Below are 18,765 nucleotides of genomic sequence, written 5' to 3'. Positions count from 1 at the left end.
AACCCTACAACTGAAATCCTAAACGCACAGAACTAATCTAAATTCTGAAGCAAGTTCACACAATGCAGATCAGAGACCAGTTATCAAGCACAAGTCATGAAATTAATTTTATAAAGGTTTCCAGACGTTTCTGAAAGACTGAATGTGTAAAAGCAGAGTAAAAGATGTGTTCTCTGTCGTCTACTGCAAAGGAAAAGCATGACTAAACACTCCAGACTTCAGCACGCCAGATAAACTCAGTTTCCTAATAAAAAACAAACATGAAACAAGACTGGAAATGTTAGGAAATATATTAACTTTCAAGCACTAGGATTTCTGGTTCTTCAGCTCTTAAAATTTCACAGAAAATTTCAAATATGACAGTGACTGACATATGGTGTGGAGGCAAACACACAGCAACACTGAGGTGCTCATATCATATCTCACTCGTATCATCCAGCTAAACTAGCAACACATTACTTGATTTAATCAAAGGCAGAATCTCCAGCCTGGACACACACCTAATGCAGGAAGCAAGCAGCCCTCAAGACCAAACACCAAACAAATGCCTTTATCTGCATTACATGCTCAGTTAATCAAGTTAATTTGCAGGTTCTAACAGCTGCAATTTCCCACTGCATACAAGTCCAATGACTGTAAGATCAAAATGGAGAAGGTATTTCACAGAAGGCTTAAGCAATACCCACATTAGAAATCTAATAATGAAATCTAATCTATTTGCTCCACAACTCAGATGTCTGAGCAATACTTTCACCCTGACCTAGAAAATACTTCCTGTTCTATAAAACATGCAAACTCAAAGGAGCAGGAGTTAGCATGTTGTGTTTTCTGTCAAAAGATCTAGCACCAATGTTTTTAACATAAATAATGCAAGAGTCTAACTCTGAAGAGTACTTAGCTATCTATACTGTGTAGTTGTATTATAAAATCTCAGTGCATGATAGAGGTACAAAAATTACTTTATGTGCTCAACAGAACTTAAGAACCTAGACCAAAAAGTAACTGTGAAAGCCACAGACCTAGCCCTGCTACTTGTCCATTAAACCTGGTAATATAATTTTAAATTAGTGGCCAAGATGACTGGTAATTGAAGTGTCCTGAGTGCCAGGCCCATCCACCAGCAGGGGACTTTTTCCCATGTCATTACTGAAGTCCATGCAAGGGGTCTTTAGAAGGAGAACTGGAATTTGGGGTCCCTGAGCACCCCAGCCACAAGGTGCGAGTGTTTATATGGCCAAGAGAAACATTTGCCATGGCACAACTGTGGCCCTAAGCTATCATTACATTCACTTTGTCTGTCATTTCCTTCTGAAATCTCTTCTGAAAACATGGGTCAGCGTTAGGATGTCTTTTACACTGAAGGCCTTCATGCAAGTTAATTTACTTTGCCAAGTAGCAACACAAATCAGCCCCTCCTAAGGTCTGTGTTGTTATAGTTAGCAATGTCACAGTCCCTGAGCTGTCACATTTAAAGACAGTTCCAGCACCTTAACACTAATTTTTGGTGATTCAGAGGTACAGGTGGACTCACAATACCATTATATTGGTTCACAGTGGCAGAAAAAATCAGTGTATGAGGTTTAGATTATTCTATGTTAGGAAATCAATTAGGCTGGCATTACATCACAGCAATTATTATGATAAAGGAGTGAAAATTTTCTTGAGTCTCAAGAATCCAGAAAAATAAGCAAACTGGTTAGTATGATGCTATTTCCAGTATGTCAACAACAGTTTCAAATGCTAGATACAAAAAGGGGATAGCCAAGCATTATTTCACAGAGAATGGAAAGTGTAGTTCAAAAATACTTCTGGTATACTACATAGCCAAACTTTTTTGTCCATTTATGGATGACAGAGAAATAAATTATTATTAAATTAACAGCAAACCACAATTTGGTCTTCAGCTGCAGACTAGAATGATCCTGCCAGACATCCACATGGGGGCATCAGCAGAACCTGTAAGCATCCACACCGGTACTCAGCCTGTTGATGGGTAAACACAAGTTACAAAGTACACACAAGAGCAGCAGTTTCAAGACACAGATTAACATTTTACACGTGTAAAACAACAGAAATGTAAATACAAAGCCACTTCTGTTATGCAAATTATCCATCACAAACAATTTATTCTGTAATTGTAATCAGCTCCATTATCACTCGCATTGAAATAACCACTCTCTTTGTAGTACCCAAAATTAAGGGTACCATGAACAGGAGGAACCCAGTGGGAGTAAAGTAACCTATGAGCAGTGAGACACTAAGAGAAAGACATGCTGAAACACTGTGGGCCAAGTTTATGGAACTGAATCTTAAGCTTTAGCAGCAGAATTCATTTATACAGGATACATGACTTGCATGGAAACTCCCTTCTTCCTTTTACCATCAAAAATCTGTGATTATTGTGGGTTAAAACCAAACAATTCCTTGGTGCTACATGAAGAAAGGCCAGCTAAACAGAGCAGAATAGCTGCTACCTCCTCACTTCTACTTGCTTCCAGAATGTCCAAGTGTTGTTCATAAAGGGGCCTTCACATACAGCACATAAACTGTGTCCCTTAAAAGGTCTGCCTCCTTCACCTCAGACACCTACACTCCATATTGCTGCCCTACATTTTAAACATACAGCTTGTCCATGGGACTGAGCCCTCTGAAATATGGCTGAATTGCTCCTACTTCATTTTACCTCTACAAATCAGCATATGCCTGTACTGCTATTTTGCAGAAAAACACCTCCCTCCAGTTGTTCCAGTTAGACTGAGTTCCTAATAAAGAGCTTGTAGAGCAGTAGACTGCCAGGCCTTAGGAAAATTAGAATATTTCTAGCACATGAGGAATGATAAACAGTAGTGCTAGCTAAGGCATGGTGCCCTAGTTAAAGACCTATTAATGGATGCATTGCTGATAGCATGCTGGCTTATCTGGTGTGCTGTGCATTTTCAGTACCCTCCATTTGTAAAGCCTGTATTTCTGTGTTTTAACATATTTGACCTACCCTGTAATTGCCCATGTAATTTAAAACATGATCTCAGCTGACTCATGTGATCATGACAGATGTCAACACTGACTGATGCGACATAAAATTTTAATTTAGGAAGAGATGCAAACTATTATTAGTGTTTATTATAGGTTGCAATTTCTTCACAAAGACTTGCAGTAATTTTTTCACTCCTTGAGGTCCTCATTTATTTTATTGTTATGTCACCTCAAGCCACTAATATTTTACTTGCTTTGCTTCAGCCTGGATAGTCATTGTTAGTTAAAGAGATAAATATCAGTTTACTTTAATGAATATTCTCCTGACTTACACAAAGCCACTAAAATGTTCAGAATCAAGCACTTATAAAATTAGGCACATTTAAACTAAAATGAATGCATAACCACGATTATTTGAGGCGCCTTGTTAAAAACTGTTGATCTGTGTTACAAATATAGACCGCATAAACAATTAAGAGATAATTCTAACAAGAAGTTACAAGTCTAGAAGACAGAAAATATAGTCAAGTTTTTCCAGTTAATGTAAAATTTACATTTCTGGCTTTAGAATCTTCTCAGATAATCACAGAGCATTTGTAGCTATCAGTCAGTCTGGTATGTCTAAACATTTAGCCAAATTTCTGAGCATATTGCTGATGAGAAAAGAAAGTCAAGGTCAGTAAAACTTAGCAGACTAGTGAATGACAACAGATACAGTATGGGTGACTCTTTTTTCTTTTAAGAAACTACTGCAAAACTGCCAACTGTGTTAAAAAAAAACAACAGGATGAAGAAATGAGGAGAGGGAAATTAAGCTGAAAGTGTAGCTACAGGAATCTGTCAGCAGCTCACTATAAAGTTTGCAGTTCAGAGTGTAGGGGAAAGAGTGAAATACAATGACACCAGCTAATTACGTTTTCAGTAGAGGGCTATAACATGTTGCCAAATTACTTCAAATAGATTTATTTACGCAGTTAAAGCAACAAGTAAAAGCAACACTAAAATTATCGATGCATTGAAGGCATTCACTGAATTTCAGAGAAAATATACAGAACACTTTTTAACAAATCATTATTTATGATCCCTCTTTTCTCACAGTTGTGTTCAAAGGTCACAATTCAACGTATGTTCCTCCTAGAGGAAATACGGTGGCAATGCTAATGTAAGCATGGAATAAGAGGCAGCTTTAAAATATAACAGAAATTATGGAACAGTTGGGACTGCCCAGATTAGTCCAGCCAGATCAAGCCTGAAGTGTAACCAGTCTCCAGTTTTGTGAGATACTGTAATAATGTGCCAATTCTGAACGCAGGTGCTGATCTCTTTTGCTTCCCTATGAAAACCTCAAGGGCTTTGATTCTGCAGAAAAGGCAGTTCCTAGAAAACCATGGGTAAAGTAAATGGGTTACACAGCTAGATTAGTGTGCATATGTATGTATTTATACAAGAGTTCAAGTCCATTATGTTACTAAAATGTGAATAAAGTCATAACTACTTTAACAGCAGTGAAAGAAGCGCAGTGACAGTACAGGAAGCCAGATACATGATAAAGTAAAAGGACAACTGTTTTTTTCCTAAAACTGTGCCCAAGAATTAGCAGAGCAAATATCAAAAGGAAGAAGTTCTGTACAATTGAGCTCATGAACTGAGCTTGACATTTGAAATAGTGGCTGATAGATCTGCAAACACTGAGGACCACACAAAGTGAATAAAGAGGTAGAGGAGCATGCAGAAAGATGAACCAGATCATGCAACTATGCGCAAACAGCCTGGAATGTCAGAGACAGAATGTAGTTTAACCAAGGCAAATGCCAAAAAAATTAAAATAACAAATGTAAACATGATAGAAAGCAAAGAAAAAATCAAACCAACAAAGATACCTATGCAAGCAATGAAGAAGCATGACAGATGATAATAAAATCAAACGGGAAAGTAAAAAAAAGCATCTGGTTGTGAGAACTGTTTGATTTGTAGGAAATATGTAAGGCCTGTGGGAGTTAACTAGTCAGATACACTTGCAGCTTCTGGCAGATTTGGGAGCTGATCACATCCTCCAGGTTCAGCTGGAGGACAAGATTTTACAGAACAAGATTCTCCTTCTCCTTTCACATCACATCACTGTTCTTCCTCTATAGAAAGGATCTATCATCACCTGCCCAGAGGCCAAAATAATCACTTCACAGGTGCTTTATTTAGACTTCTCATTTAGGCTTCTCATTTAGTCTTTCATTTTCCTTATCCTAGGGCATCAGTAAGACACCAGCAAGAAGGCTTGCTGCAGTCCTCTCAGAAGTCATGGACTGCTCTATGCTTGTTCAGTATAGCCAACTAGCACATCCACCATCAGACAGAGTGGGTCATAAGCCCCCCAGCCTCAGACACTTACACCACCAGGTTACCCTGAAACACATGCATGTGGCTTGTCAGGCTGCCTTGACATCCCAGGGTGTGGTTCTAAGGGAGGTACATCCCAACTGAAAGCATTCCAGGTTCCTGCCAACTCTGATGCTTCTGCCTTTGAAATAACTGTGATCAAGAAAAGGTTCAACACAAGCCTTTGGCAATCTTTCACAGCTGAGCTGATGAGTGGGTGAAAGAATGGGTCAGAACAGAGGGCACTCACAACATTTCTGCTGTAGCCACTGAAAGCTAAATTCAGAAGTTGCCTACTACATAATTTGAAATATAATTTCTGTACTGTCAGAAAAGAGGATAGACCATTTGGTATTTTTGTCATTAATATTGGCAATGCCTATTTGCTGCAATGTTTTATTCAGGATCTTTGAAGAATTCTGCTGCAAACTGCAACCATGAACACCCTGAGCACTTCAGATTGGCTAAAAAGCTGTGTTTACATTTTTCATGTGGACAGTCCACGTCCATATAGTTCCAAGTCACATTTTCCAAGCTAAGGAAAGATGACCTCTATTACACGCTTACTGATAACACGTGGCAGCCTTGTGCCACTCAAACAGGAGCCTTCCCCTTCCTAGGAACAGTCAGTGACAATACTGACCCTGATGGTTTCCCAAGGGCTGTTACTACATGCCTTTGCTGTAAAAGGAGCACAGCATTCAGCTCATCACTGCCAGACATGCTGAAAGGAGGGAGACAATATTAATATTAGGAACTGCTTTATTTAAGCGGACTTAAATGTCCAAACACAAACCCAACTTCCTAACTTTTCAGTTCATAATCAACATGTAGGTCCAGAAACCTAGCCTGAAAAATCCCCATCTGAGCAGCAAAACAATGTACCCATTTTGCAGGAAGTTTGTGTACACGCATTATACAGAACCAGGACCTTAGAAGACAAACCCAGAGGTGTCTGCCTGCCTTGGGACTAGTGAGACAGATCTCTAAACTAGCCTGGAAGAAATTACTGCTTCTCCAGCTCATAGGTCTTCCCAAAGAAGACTCCTTTGCATGAAGAACCTTTCTTGGTAATATATTGAAATCATTACAGAAATGTGAGTAAAGAGCATTTTTGTTATCATGAAAGATTCACAGAACAGTTCAGGTTGAAGTGACTTCAAAGATCTTCTAGTTCCAAGCACCCTGCTGTGGACAGGCACACCTTCCAGTAGATTAGGGTGCTCAAAGCCCCATCCAACCCAGCTTTGAACATTCCCAGGGATGGTGAATCTACCACTTTTCTGAAAAACCAGTTCCAGAGCTTCACCATCCTCATAGTAAATAATTTCTTCCTTATATCTAATCTAAACCTATCCTCTTTCAAAGTGATTTCCCCTTGCCCTATCACTACATGTCCTTGTAAAAAGTCCCTCTCCTGCTCTCCTGTAGGCCCTGTTTAGGTACTGAAGGCACTGAAGGTGCTATAGGGTCTCCCCAAAGCCTTCTCTACTTTCAGCCTGCATACATTGGAGAGGTGCTCCAACCCTCTTACCATCTTTGCAGCCTACTCTGGACTCATTCCAACAGGTCATTAATCATTAACAGATGTTAATGACATCATCATCATCATCATCATCCCCTGGTGCTACAAATATCCCATGTGATCCTGCTCAGAGGATCAGTATCTGTAAGAAGATTCTAATTTTCTTTTCATCTGAGGTATGATATAGGTCATGCAACTCTTGAAGCAGGAACATGGTGTGACATAAACTGCTTTCAGAGTTGATGGGACATCCATATCACTCTAAAAGCCACAAGTCCTTCAGGACTCTGAGAGTTGGCTAGAAATTGAAATATCAATATACAATCTTTTTCTAGCTTGAAAATGTGCAATCCGTGCATGGTGCAACAACTCATGCATGCTACAGCACCATACTCCTTATTCTATTCTATTCTATTCTATTCTATTCTATTCTATTCTATTCTATTCTATTCTATTCTATTCTATTCTATTCTATTCTATTCTATTCTATTCTATTCTATTCTATTCTACTGTTGTTACACTCATAAATAAGCATAGTGAAACCTGTCCTTGGTAAGTGTCAAACAGCTCTAATTGCATCACACGACCATGTAACACTTGTTCTGAAAAGAAAAGTATTGAAGAACATTGATGAAGTGCAGTACAGCCCACAGAATATTTGTATGAAACCTTCAATTTTCCAGCACTCCCTGATTATCTTCTGATTTGAGCTGTGTGACCCAGCTGAGCATTAACATTGATTTTTTGATTTAATTACAGACACTCTGGCTTGGAGAGCTGTGACATGCTGAAATTCAAATGAATAGGGCTTGCCCTGGCCTCCTCCTAATACATGCTGTGCTGATTAATCCAATCCTGTTCTGATTTTCTGCAGTGCAGGATATGTTTATCCATTCCCATTCCTTCACAATGAGTGCTGTTCACAATTTGCATCCCTGATTTACCACTGATTAACCATATGCCCCACATCAGCTTTGTGTACTTCACTGAAGCTGTTATCACAGAAACCTGTTGCTATAAAAGGAACAGGGGCAGTAAGAACAAAGCAAAAGGGGGGCAGACAGGAACTCAACCTGTGTTTTGAGGAAGGATTTACAGATTTAGATTTGAATAGGCTGCAAAAGGCATCTATTCCTCACATCTTTATTTTTATCCTTTTCTCTTGACAGCACATGTGGCTGCATTAGAGCTCAGTTGTTAAGAACCTTTATTTCATGGATAAAGTAGATTCAATCCATCCAGCGCCAACTCTACTGGCTCGTGGAAGAGGTAAGAAAGAGATGCTATTCTGAGCTAAAAAGTACTGACTCGTGCTTCTTACTGTAAAATCATAACCAGATCCCACCATACCAAAACCTACTCTTAGTCAATATCACAATGAAGCCATGTTCAGGAATATAGCTGTAAAAATGACATCATCAGAAGATTATCACCAGTAGAAGGAATTTAACCACTTCTTAAAGTTGAATAGCCGTTTCCTCTTTATGAAACAATTAATGCATAAAAGCTGAGATCAAAATCTTGAAAAGTGATTCAGAACTGTTTTCAGAAATTACCTGTGAATCTTCATTCAAAATAGAAACTGAGTTCCCAAATTACTTATGAGTTTTTGAGAGTTTTGCCCTTAGGGTTTGAACCTACAATTACAAAAAGGTTCCTCTTTAAGCATCTGAGCATTAGATCTTCCCAGATTCCATCTGTTAATTGGGCCATGGCTCTTTTTCTCTATTTTTCTCCTATTTACTAATCACCAAGAAATTAAGTTATAACTGTTTCCCTAAGGCAGCTGCTCCTTCTTTGTTTCTGCCTTATTCTCCCCATATGTCAGTCATATAAAGAACTAGATTTTAGATTTTCAGGCAAGCTTTTAGCTGATGAATTCCACCTTTGCTATCTGTAGATCTATAGGGCTTTACTGCCTAACAGTCCCTGCCAATGCAAAAAGAAGAAAAAACATATCAAACAAGACTACAGGTCATACTGTTCACTTCCCTAATGTATTTACAGGAATTGCCCTGTCATTATTTTTTGACAAAATCTTTTCATTTTTCACTCTTTATTTTAGCAGTCCAGTCTGCTTGGGGATTGAGTTGTACATAAAAAGCAGATTTAAAATATGTTAAATGATGCATAAATTCAGTAGTTCCTCCTTTAAATTACAGTAGGCTTTATATAGCAAGGAGGTATGTTTGTGTGTATAAAAAACAAGCCTACTAATACAGAATGTGTTAGCAAAATTACTATCAAAGATTTACCACTCTTTAGCTGAAAGGATCTAATTATAAAGGCTTTCAATTTTGCTCTTTGAAAAAATGCTTCCTTGTAGTTCACAGCCCACCTGTGAACTTCTGAAGAGCCTTCCTGTAGAAAATGACAGTGGACAGGGAAAAAGAATAATGTATCATAAATCTACATAGAAAGCAATATTTAGTATAAAATATTGCTATCATATATAGGCAGCAAAAATATTTTATTCAAAAGCACTCTCTTGTCAGCAGTGTATGTAATTTGTGGACTTGGCATGAAATGATCATCACATGATCTCACAAGTGCTACATTACTGAATATACCATGCATTCAAGCCTGATTTGCTTATCCAAACAGAAAATAAACATATTAATAGTGTAAACTAATTATATAAGATTTTTTTCCCTAAATATTCTGCCTTGCTGAAACACCGAAGCTGGCCCCTCTTCCTCATAGGAATCACATCACATATTACATTTAATATTAAACTGCTCAGAAAACATTTTGTTCTTTCTCTATGCAAACTTCAAATAAACCTGTGCTTTGTATCATGTTAACATTCAGAATAACTTCTATGAATAGATAACCATAGCACATCCTGAGCTGGAAGAGACCCAAGAATAATTGACAAGAATCACTGAGTCCAACTCCTGGCCCTGCACAGGACACCCCAGGAGTCACACCATGGTCCTGAGAGCATTGTCCAAACCCTTTGTGAACTTTCAGTCTTGGTGCTGTGACCACTTCCCTGGGGAGACTGTTCCAGTGCTCAACCACCCTCTGGGTGAAGAATCTTTCCCTAATACACAACCTAAACCTCCTCTGGCACAACTGCAGGCCATTCCCTTGGGTCCTGTCACTGGTCATGAGAGTGAAGAGATTGGTGCCTGACCCTCTGCTTCTCCTCATATGAGGATGTTGAAGTCTACAATGAGGTCTCACATCAGTCTCCTCTGCTCCAGACTGAACAAACACAGTGACCTCAGCCCCTCCTCATAAGGCTTCCCCATTTGAGTGAAAATGTTTCTTTGATTGTTTTTAACCTATTCTCTCTTTGATGCTGCTCTTAAAGCCAATCTAGAATCTAGGAATTAATCACATTCTTATGGAATTCTCTTACTGCCATCTAAATCCTGTTTCTCAGAGACTTCTATTCCTAGCTGCTGTCAAGTCCTAGAATCCTGGAGTCCTGAAGTCCAGAAGAGCACAAGTCAGTCTTATGTGGAGTGGCTTAGGGAGCTGGGGATTTTAGCCTGGAGAAAAAGAGGCTCAGGGGTGACCTCATCACTACAACTATCTGAAAGGAGGGTGTAGTGTGCTGGGGGTCAGCCTCTTCTCCCATGGAACAAGTGGCAGAATGAGAGGAAAAGGCCTCAAGTTCCACCAGGAAAGGTTTACATGGGATATTAGGAAAAACTTCTTCACCAAGAGGGTTGTCAGACATAGGAACAAGACTATTCAGGGAAGTGGCTGAGTCACCAGCTCTGGAGGTATTTAAAAGATGTGAAGATGTGGCACTTCGGGAGATGATTTAGGGGTGGACTTGGCAGACTTAGTTAACAGCTGGACTCTTGGTCAGATGATCTTAAAGGTCTTTTCCAGCCCAAACAATTCTATGGCTGAAGGGTATCTGAAGGTGTATATGTTATATATGTGTATTATATATGTTATATATGTGTATATGTGCTCTCTATGGGGCAGACAGGCTGACTGCAAGCCATTGTTCTTTTCCAAGCTGTGCCGGAACTAACAACTCTTGCCCAACACATTGTAGGTTGTGTACATCACTACCACTCACCTACTTCACATTCCATCAATTCAATTATCCTCAATTCTGAATAATTTTTAGTTAACAGGTTTAAATGTTTTCTGTTACAAGATACATTTCATAAATTAAAGTAAATGCTAAGTGAAGGTTGCTTTGACACTAATTAGTAAAATTTCTTGAAAATACATAAAGCAAAACTTTTGTTACAGTTCTAGTCTTTGGACAAAAGTGGTCTTACTGGAACCATCTTGAGGGACAGTTCCAAAGCTGTGAGATGAGATTGCATGCTGTACTCCTCAGGGGAACATTATTAAAACAAAAGAAAAACTTGCAGCCAGTGAGATTTAGATGGACTGTTTGTACTAAGCATAAACACAGATGTCTTCCTGAGTCACTGCCTGAATCCAGGCACCTCAGATTAACAAAAATTAAATTCTCCTATCATCATAGACAAAACACAGATAAAGAACCTACTGCTTACTCTTGTAAACCAAATATCATATACTTAAGAGAATATCTGTTGCATAACAGCAGTGAATTTAATTAGTTTGTTTCAATAGTGAATTTAATTATACTGTTTATCTGTGAACATTTATGCAAAGATATATATCTTCACATTTGCATCCTGACATGACTAATGAAAGTACAGTGTTTTGTCTGCAACTAATTCATTTTCACTTAATACGGCAATGACTGATTAATTTCATTTTCTGGTGTGGAGGCCATCCTGGAACACAGTCAATGTTCCTTCAGAACCTCTGAACTTAATTATCTCCGAATAGAAGGCGGAGAAATGGATACAATTTTTCTCTCTCCTTTTCTCTTTTCCTTATCTCTGAAATTAGCTGCTGTGTATCAGAAGATTTTTCAAAGATTTATGGCTAAGCAAATGCTACTCTTATTGGCGCCCAATTCTCAACAAAAAACTTTGCATTTGTAAGGCAAGTAAAATTCGTTCTGGAAATGTCTGTTGGGATTACATTTAGTGTAACTTATTTAAATTAAATTAGAAAAAAAAAATTAAAATCACCTAAATTTATAGCTCTGGTCCTACTTTTTTAAACTGCATGTAACACTAAGATTGACTTCATGGAAGTTTTAGAAGTGCAAGGAATAAAAAATTATATGAAAGGATATGGGCCATTTACTTAAGAGTTTGACTCGATGATCCTTGTGGGTCACTTCAAACTTAGAATATTCTGTGACTTTGTGAATCTGACATTAAGTTGCTCCTCTCACAAGAACCAGTATTATGAATACCAAATAACTACACTGGTGAGGAGATCTCGAATTTTGAGAACACAAATTTACAGACGTGTCCTCTCAGTACGGTGCACAGGTAGGTCTTTTCATTCAATTGCTAATTGTTTCAGCTTTTCAAGACTTCTCACACCATTGCCAAAACATTTTTCCATTCCACAATTATGGAAGGCAATCTCAAATTGTGACACATGACTAAAAAATAATAAATCAGGTATGATAGCTGAGTCACAAAAACCAAGGTGGCTGTGACACCACTGCATGAAATCCTAATTACTGACATGAATTGCAAAATTTGCACTGACTTATACAAGGACAGACCTTCACTTGTCAATTAGAAGATCTTTGTGTGGATATTCTGATATGCTCCTTTCACGCACACTACCATATTTTGGAAGCTACACAAATGTAAGGAACCCCACACAGAAAATCTAGCATGCAAGAAGAAATTTTTTCTAACAGTGCTAGCTTTCCAAAATAAAGTATTATTATTTCTAGAGGACATCCAGCAACCTATGCACCAACTCAGCATTCTGAATTTTTAGTTGCCCAGGCCTGGTACCCCAGGAGTGATTGCAAAAATGGAACAATATGGAGAATTGTTTAGATGTGAATATAAATAGCTTTTGTCTTTCTTAGCAAGATCTGAAGCAAGCAAAACTAGTTCTGGGTCAAACAACATTTTTTTCTGTGTGTCATTACTAGTTTGGAAAGTTACTTTTCAGAGCAAATTTTGACTAAATACATCCTTTTGTGAGGGGAGGGAAAAAAAAAGTTTCACTTTCCAAACACTCCAGAATATTTTGTTTGTTTCAATTTTTGCTTTCATTTTTTTTTTACTTTAGCCAAACCCATCTGCTGAATGTGGTATGGATGGCCAAACAGGGATCATGAGTTTTTTAATCTCTACTGCATCTTCTGCAAACAGATTTAATTAGCAAGACTGCTGTTCTGATATACATGTAGTATGTCCTCAATTTTAGCTCCATCCAATTTCAAATTTCCAACAATGATTAAATAAAAATGCGATGAAAAGAAACTTTACAGCAACTCTTCTTTCATGTTATTGTCAATAATATGAGTTGGAATGAAATGCTTCACATGTAAAAGTGATTTCTTTAACCAAAATATTTCAGATACAGAATGAGTCATAAATCACACAACTTCTGTCAAAAGACATGCTTCATATAGAGCTGAAATTCATCTGATTAAAAAAATATCTGTTTATAAAATGTGATTCTGATCTCCACAAATTATGCTGCTTGTAAGAAACTTTTAAACAATACTCAGACCATTTTTAGATTCGTACATTACCAGCTGTCACAAACTTCAGCCAGGCTTGCCCCCTGAGGTTTTCCAAATTCTTGTCTTTGCTACAGAACATCCTGCAAGCTTGCCAAGAGCTAAAAAGCTGCTGCCCAAATAGAGTAGACTTCTTAGAAAAGCTGAAGATGTTTATTGCAGTGACCAGTTATTTTCCCTTGATGTATCCCATTGTTCTCTCACTGAAATGTACTCTTTATTGCCAAAACTTCTACATATTCCTTCTTGATGGGTTTTATGAAGAACGGATTTTTAAACAGTAGCTGCAAAGCTACTTTAAATCAAGAAGCTCTACCAAATGGATATTCTCTAAGGGTGATGGAGTTTCTGAACTTTATTTTCACTACAGTATTTTGTCAGACAACATAGCACTTATCCTGGATAGAAACTCAGTCAGGATATTAATCATATTTTTAGTATCCTGTTGCATCTTCCTCTCTGCCAGGCAAAAGACCACACACATCCTTCCAACTGCTGCCTGGGGACTTGTGAGCAGCATTCATTTTACTTTCATTGAAGTGACCCCTTTGTCCCCTTTAGGGCTCCCTGCCTGGTATCACACATGGGAAGATAAGCAGAGAAACAGAACAGACGGTGGCAACAGATGCCATTGCTCATCACAGGTGAAAGGCCATGGCTAAACTCACGATCCCACAACTCCCATGTTTCCCTCAGCCCCCCCACCTCACATATTGTTACAAATACATCATCAGGAGAGGAAGTTGGTTACCCTGCATCCTCAGGCCTACACATGAATCTTCCAAATCACAGCAAGGCCAAAACCTTGATAAAGCTTTGAATCCATGTTTAGAATTTGAACACAACTAATTAAAATAAAACCAAACTTTCAAGTATTTTCTAGTCTTGTTTTACTTGTTGTAGTAACTGAGAACAAGTAGCAAAAGAACACATTTTATTTTTTCTTAACTTTGTGTATCTGCCAATATTTTTGTACAGCAAGTTCTCTTTTTAATGTGGTCATTTAGACTGTTATTTGTAAGAGGTTTATTATACAGCAATATAGAAAATAGAGATAAATGTGTTAATATATTCAGGAGCACTCAGAAGTCTAGCATTTGAAACACACATTAGGCACTGACTTCTACTGTACACTGTCTCCCTTACTACTCTTTAATACACAAATAATACATATTGAAGTTAAAAGCACTTCAGAACTACTTGCACTGCCCTAACAGCCAGCTTTAAAACTGACAATGAAAAATAAAATGTTTATGTCTCCTGGGAAAAGACTTCATGATTACTGCATGATGCCACCTGACAAAAGGCAAACACCAAATTCCAGTTTCCAGTCAAAATGCCTACAAAAGACTAAAAGCAAAGAAGAGGACAAGCCTTAGTTCACCTAATCAAATATTCATATCCTCCATCAGGGATTTTCAAACTTCTGATGTTTGTAGATACCTAAAAACTTTCAGTGCAACCTCTTGTAGAATTTATACCAACTTTTTTCCTCATTTTCATAATTATCTTAGAAGTTGTTCACAGACCCAGACCCGTTAGCTTTCCATGAATTCCAAAGATCACATGCCAAAAGCCACAATTAGAAATTCAGCAGCCAAATGAACCATCTTTTAAAGCTGAAAATTAGTTTTTGAAGACAAATTTGTGAGGAAAATTAAGGCGGGGGCAGGGAAAGAAACAAAAATAAAAAATATACTTGAAATTTCTTTACTGCATTTCAGAACGAGTTCATAGAGGTATCCAGACATTGTAGCAAACTTCTTAACTTCTCAAGGCCAAATCCAACTGCCCTGATCCCACAGTAAGGTCAGATCTCCAAACCTCCAGTGGCTGTACTGGACTGCTACCGAAAGTCAGTGGCAAGTTCCATGTCAGCTCCAGAAGGCACAACTGGGAGTGATCAAATCTCTCTCCCATCACCATTATGTCTCCGTCAAGTAACTCTTTAAATCTCCATGTCTAACTGTTATTTTAACAGCCAGATGTCTTAAACAGGCACACTTGAGCTATGAAGCAGATCTTCTACAGATGGGTCCAGGTCCTCCATGCTGATGTTGACCGAATCCTGCACTCCCTGCTAGGAAACCTTTGGCAGTTCCTAAGATAGCTGGTTTCCTTCACCCAGAAGCTGTTTCATCCACATGTAACTGTGGGAAGTGCTATGAGAAATTAAGATCTCTGTGGTGTAACAGTAACTATACCTGATCAGAAAAACAATAAAATAAGAAATTAGAAGAAATCAGAAGAAACAAAAAGCTCAGTACGAAGCTTTTACTCATCAGAAGAAAGCATCCATACAATAACCTTGGCTTAGCCCTAAAACCTAGAAATTAACAAGAGGTCTGTCTCTGAAAAGATTTGTTTTCCTGGTGCTCACTGAATTTTTGAAATATACAGTTACTTTTGCACAAATGTTCATATTGTTCACTTATTCAACTCATTTGTGCTGGTGATAAAGTCATCATAACTTATCTTCTCTAGTCTCCATAACACCAAATTGGAAAATGCTTAGGCAGCAAAGTCCCAAAGTAAATTCGAAGTCCCTGAATGCTGTTTATCAAAATAGTAGCATCTGAAAATGAGTTCAAATACAGAACATCTGCTGCCGTGCTGTCATAAAAATTCACATCTGCATTACAGACCTGTGGTCTACATTCTCTTGGGATATCTGCTGAGGTGGGGGAAAAAGAACCCCAGCCCAACAAAGGAAGACAGGCTGAAAAATCTTCCCCTGTAATAAAGGAATTAAGAGAGATATGTCATCAACCTCGAGCTGAAATGCAGCCATGTTCTTGAACACAGGACACAGATTTGCTGCCCATAGTTGCAGCCACTCCTGCCATAATCAGTTCTTTGCTGGCTGGATTAGATGCTGTTGTTGTGACTCATCTGGGATATCACCATGCTGCAGGAGAAATCCTGCTGTGAACTACAGCCTGCTCAATGTAAGAGTATTACAGTAGCTCACAGAAATTGTTCTGGGGCACTTACAGATGCCAAGATGCATTACTTCTATTACAAACAGTTCAAGTGGAACAGACTGGAGCTACTCATTTGAGTAAGATTTTATTTACTGTTGGTACAAATGAAAGAGTTGGGTCTTAGCATCTCTTAAAAAATACGCAATTTCTAACACATAGTACACTGCAGATTATAAAATCCTTGAGGAGGCTTGAGAACAAGTCATACACTAATGAAGTCCCACTAACTCTCTCTGCACTTGGGTTTTTGTGCCTCTAGCTCTTCTGCATCATATCTCCACTACATGCCTTCTTCATACACTTTCCTCAATCATTCTCACTTTTTTTCCTATTTAGGAAACAATTCTGGATTTCAGTTCTACTGGAAGGATTGTAAGATCTTAGATAGAGATCTGTTATGCCAAAAATTCTAGGAGCTGGCACCAACCAGCTCTTCAATCTAGTTCAATGTTTCTCACACTAAAGTGTGTACAATAGGCAACTGAAAATCCAGGAAACAGAACAAAAACATTTTAAAAACACACCAAAATTTAGCAAGATACAATGTTAATGAAGATTAAAAAACATACAGATAAATTATGTTTACGCAGCTATTAAAACAGAGACTGGAGCTCTTATCAATTATGGATTATTATCAATTAAGATGTTCCAGCTCCAGCTGAGCAGGCTTCAGTGCTGCCACCAAAGGAAGTGTGCTTTGCCCTGCTGCATCCAACTCCAAAACTTCTCAGTTCAGTCTTGCAGTGCCCTTGTGGAACAGCAGAATCAGATGCGCCAGGGCCCAAGTTATTGCAAGTTGCAATGGAACATGCAAACACTTTGTTAATGATTTATGCTCATATGCTAAAATATGACCTGCTGCTACCAAGGAGTTGTCATGTGTTCACACCTGCTGTTCCGAAACAGGGGGAGCCTTTGGCAAGCACGGGGACGGACAGCTGCAGGACTAACATCTTACACCACCACTGCAAAAACCTGCCCCTGAACTGGGATCAGAGACCAGGAACACTGTCTAACTAGCCAGATGCCTGCCCAGCCTTTGGGTAGGTTGAGAACAGATTACAGAGCTCAAACTGTCACTGTTACCAACACCACAGCCTGTTTGTGCAGGGCATGTGGAAAGCATCAACTTGATTATCTTTATCCAGTCAAGGACCTCTTCAAGGGGATAGCAGTCTGAGAGGGGAAGTGATAAACAAAAGCACAGGGATAGAGACTGTTAGACAAGGGATAAACAGAGACAATGCCAAAAACCTCCAGATGCTAATTGATGGGCCTTTAAGAAACTGAGCAGTGTGCACGAGGTATGCCTGTACATTCACTCACAATTCTCAAGCTGAACTAGCCAGTGAGGGACCTTGCAGGGATATGGGGTGAGTAGAGCTCATGATGGTATTTTTGGGGATGCACAAGTGTGGAGTACCTGTGGGACTCTGCAACAAGCACCTAGCTGGACCAGCTGCTGAGTAGAGAACCATGGGGTGGGTAAAGGGGTCCAGGCAGAGGGGGCCACACCAATGCTTGAGGAATCCACTAACATGCCCTTTTTCACTATTGAATGTCAATCCTTACCAGTCAAAGGGGAGGAAGAGAACCTGGCTGAACATCACTCCTGAAAGTGTTGCATGTGGATGCTGTTGAAGACAGTCCCCTCTCTCTGGCAGCCTGAGTAGCCACATCCTGTGTGTGTGTCTGGGGTACCTGTTTAGCCTTGTGACTGGCCAAACCTCTAAAAAGGAAAGCAGCTGCTCTGTCCTTCATCTGAGCAGGAGACCTCTAGGTTTTAGGGCACCTCAGCCAACAAAAACTGTCAGGCTCTGGAGCTGCTGGATGGAACAGCTGCTCCTAACATCCTGTAACTGTTTGCTTAAAGCTGATGTATAGATGGCCTGTAATACTACAGTCAAACATTTCCTAAATAACAGCCCCTCTTTACATGACCCATACTACCAGCTTCCCATTAAGAAAAAAAAATAATTCACATTCATAGTCTCAGCTCAGTGCTCCTGGAAGACGGCTGAGCATTTTGGAATAAAATACAAACGCAATCTATGTTAGCCCTCACAGTAGAAAAAGAGTGGTAAGTAAAAGCATGCCATAAAAATAAAGATAAGCCCATACTTTGTTTAGTTATCTAGTCATAGGAGTGTTACATGAACTAATCTTTAGTTGAGGAAAAAGGTTGGAAAGGAAAAGGTATGGAAGCCATCAGATTCTATCTTTCTTCTCCAGGTTTTCTGCCTGTGCTTCACCTTCATTTCCCCATGTTCTGCATAATTTTCAAGTTGTCTTATCAATTAGACATCTGAATGCCTATATGTGCTTTGAAAGCA

The 18,765-nt window shown here is 38.8% G+C and overlaps 1 protein-coding gene across 2 annotated transcripts in view; it reads right to left on the bottom strand.

Annotated features, from left to right (window-relative positions):
• Positions 1-18,765, bottom strand: part of TMEM200A (transmembrane protein 200A) — a 54,057-nt gene that overhangs the window by 13,767 nt on the left and 21,525 nt on the right. The window contains exon 2 of one of the 2 annotated variants that reach the window (XM_058835823.1): positions 1,888-1,983. The exons of the other annotated variant lie outside the window; for it this stretch is intronic. The gene's annotated coding sequence lies outside the window, so the exon portion shown is untranslated. The remainder of the gene's footprint in view (positions 1-1,887; positions 1,984-18,765) is intronic. 2 annotated transcript variants of the gene reach the window in all.

This window comes from Poecile atricapillus, chromosome 3, assembly GCF_030490865.1.
Source record: "Poecile atricapillus isolate bPoeAtr1 chromosome 3, bPoeAtr1.hap1, whole genome shotgun sequence".
NCBI classification, from domain to species: Eukaryota; Metazoa; Chordata; class Aves; order Passeriformes; family Paridae; genus Poecile; species Poecile atricapillus.
This window is presented reverse-complemented; position numbering and strand designations above follow the sequence as displayed.